General features: G+C 44.3%; 1 non-coding gene across 1 annotated transcript; it reads right to left on the bottom strand.

Moving 5' to 3' along the window:
* Window positions 1-714: 714 nt before the first annotated feature.
* LOC119510438 lies at window positions 715-877 on the bottom strand. Its single transcript, XR_005211937.1, has one exon. It is a non-coding gene; the product is annotated as a U1 spliceosomal RNA (small nuclear RNA).
* Window positions 878-3044: the final 2167 nt, after the last annotated feature.

Here is a 3044-nt window from a genome sequence, read left to right as displayed (position 1 = left end):
CCTCATTGGTGGTTTCTATTATTTTAATCTTGACCGTTTCCAGCCATCACTTCCTTTTTTCTCTGTGTTTTGTAATCTTTTGTTGAAACCTGGACATTCTAATATTCTAGTGTGTTAGTATTGGAATTTAGAGGCATCTGTTCCTTAAGATTTTATCCAGTTAGAGCTATGATGGCGCATTTCTTGAATGGCAGGAGCTAACAAAAGAAGAGGAAGAAGAAGAGGAAGAAGAAGAAGAAAAGGAAGAAGAAGGAGGTGAAGAAGGCAGGTCAAGGCCAAGGTATAGGGCCCTCCCTGATCCTTTCTGTACATGTGTCTTGGGCATGTACTTGTGGCTCTAGGAATTCTCCCATTTACACAGATACAAATGTCCCCTCTTCCCTAAGAAACAGTTTCCTCATGGTCCTGTGCACTCCACTGTAGCAATCCCTTATCCCAGACAGCCACTGACTGCTCTCCTATGGTGTTCTTTAGGAGGGCTCTGTGAGCCACTTTCTAAATACAGGGCAAATTCTGGGATGGTGAGTTCCTCAGGCCACCATCAGACAAGTGAGGTCAGACATACTTGCTCCCAGTAGTGCATGAGGGTTACTCTGCTCCCTGCAGAACTGGGAGCAGGGATCTGCAATGGGAGCATGGACTGGCTCTGTGCTGAGCAGGTGGGGGAGGGGCCACCCAGGGCACCAGAAGATCCTATCACTTTCTTTTTTTAAATAAGGGAGAGCATGAATGCAGTCTCCCACCACCAAAAATTATGCAGTCAAGTTTCCCACATTTGGGGAAATCACAGGGGTCTGCACATCAGAGTGCAATGGATAAGCCTTGCCCTGGGAAAACCACCTTCATGATCAGGGTATCTCTCCTGCCAGGGAAGTATGATCCTACCACTTTTACATAGGATTTTTCTTATTCAGTGCTCACTCTTTATTGCAGTCCTTTATCTGTTTTCTGGAGGTTTGAGAAAGATGTTTCTGTCAGTTCTCGCTGGTGGTTCAAAGCTTTTGTGGAGAAATGGAGCCCTAAAGCATCTCACTCTGCCATCTAGATTGAGGTAGGTCTGCCCCATGCCTTTCTTTTTGTTTGTTTTTTTTTTTTTTTTGGTTTACTCCTGCATTTAAAAAAGTATTGAATTTTGTATCTGATATCTTTATTTTACTCTTATGCTTTATGAATGGTTTAATTATTTGTAGATTTCTAGATTGATAACCTTTTCCCCTGTGACTTTTGAAAACATTACTCCACTGTTCTCTAGCATCTAGTTTTGCTATTGGAAAGTAAGATATCTTTTGGATTTTTATTTCTTTTTATGGGATAAGTATTTATTCTGTCTCTGGGTTGTTTTAGAATGTACTATTTAACCCAAAATAAACCCTTTCTAGTTCTTTGCCCCTTTTTCCTTGGATATCTTTATGGATACAATAACTTCTGTATGAGTGTTTTTTTTTTTTTTTCCCCCAAGTATTCTTCTGTGCCAGTGCCATTATTGTTTTGGTTTTCTTTGAGTTTTTTCCTTCACTTTTGCTAGTTTTGGTCTCTGTTTCGGATTGGAATGAAGAATGAAGCCTCATTAGAAACCCTGGGGGAGGGAGGGTGTAGAGTGGGGAAAAGTCTTGTCCATGGGTTATCCTCACAGTGGTGTGATTAGAGGGTGAGCCAACCATCTTATGGGGGAGCCCCCTGTGCCAGTTTGAATGTATTATGTCCCCCAAAACACCATTATCTTTGATACAATCTTGTGTGGGCAGACATATTAGTGTTGAGTAGTTTGTAATTCTTGGATTGAGTATTTCCATGGAGATGCGACCCACCCAACTGTAGGTGATAACTCTGATTAGATAATTTCCACGGAGGTGTGGCCCCGCCCATTCAGCGTGGGCCTTGATTAGTTCACTGGAGCACTATATAAGCTCAGACAGAAGGAGTGAGCTTGCTACAGCCAAGAGGGACACTTTGAAGAATGCACAGGAGCTGAGAGAGGAGCTGGAACATAACCCAGGATCCACAGATGCCAGCCACATGCCTTCCCAGCTAAGAGAAGTTTTCCAGATGCCGTTGGCCTTCCTTTGGTGAAGGTATACATGTTGACGCCGTAGCTTGGAAACTTTTATGGCCTTAAGACTGTAACTTTGTAACCAAATAAGCCCCCTTTATAAAAGCCAATCCATTTCTGGTATTTTGCATAACGGACAGCATTAGCAAACCAGAACACCCCCTAATATCAATAACTGGAGGTCTTTTCTCTGGAGTTGTTAAATTTCTCTAGAGAATGATCTCCTATTTCTTGCCAGGACACATATACATTTGGTTGTCTGCTTCTGTGAGTAAGGCAGGGGAAAAGTCTGGGGGACCACAGTTTCTCATCTAGCCTTTGCCCTCCGAACTGGAGCCTCTCTGCTTTACCTTTCCCAGAGAGTAAATCTCCCATCTCCTGCACAGGTGAGGCGATCAGGATGGCTGCCTGGCTGCCTGTGATAGTTGTGAGGACCTGGATGAGCCAACTGCTGTCTGTACAGATTTTCAACAACTCCCAAGAATTTCAGCCTCATATTTCACCTCTGCTTCCAAAGTACTTGGTGCTTCGAAGCCTGAATCTCTTGGCCCAGCTCTATTTGTTTCCCATCTGGGTAGCTCCTTTGCAGGCACAGAGATTTTGCTTCCTTTGTTCCTCTAAGGCAGTCATCACTCATCCATCTTCATCCTGTCCTCCAAAATCTTGTTGAAACTCTTCCTCCGTTATCTGCTACCTTCTCATTCTTTTGTTGGTTGATACTTTCTTATTCAGGGCTGAGAGGAGATGCATATGCATGGCCAATCTATCACATTTGACCAGAGCAGAGTCTAGGCTGATTTTCTCCTCAATTGCAGCAGTCTTGTTTCTGGCCAGGCCTTTAGGTGAGGGCTCTGGTGGCTGAAGTCAAGGCAGGCCTCAGTTTCAGGGACTCTCGGGGAATGTCCGGGAGGGGAGACTTGGAGCAAGTCAGACTCCCACTGGTGACCCAGCCTCCTCTACTGTGTGCGGAGCCTCAGTGCCCAGGTCTAATGCC

The sequence above is a fragment of the Choloepus didactylus genome, chromosome 1 (genome assembly GCF_015220235.1).
Source record: "Choloepus didactylus isolate mChoDid1 chromosome 1, mChoDid1.pri, whole genome shotgun sequence".
Taxonomy (NCBI): domain Eukaryota; kingdom Metazoa; phylum Chordata; class Mammalia; order Pilosa; family Megalonychidae; genus Choloepus; species Choloepus didactylus.
The sequence above is the reverse complement of the archived record's forward strand: the minus strand, read 5'-3'. Positions and strand labels throughout refer to the sequence as shown.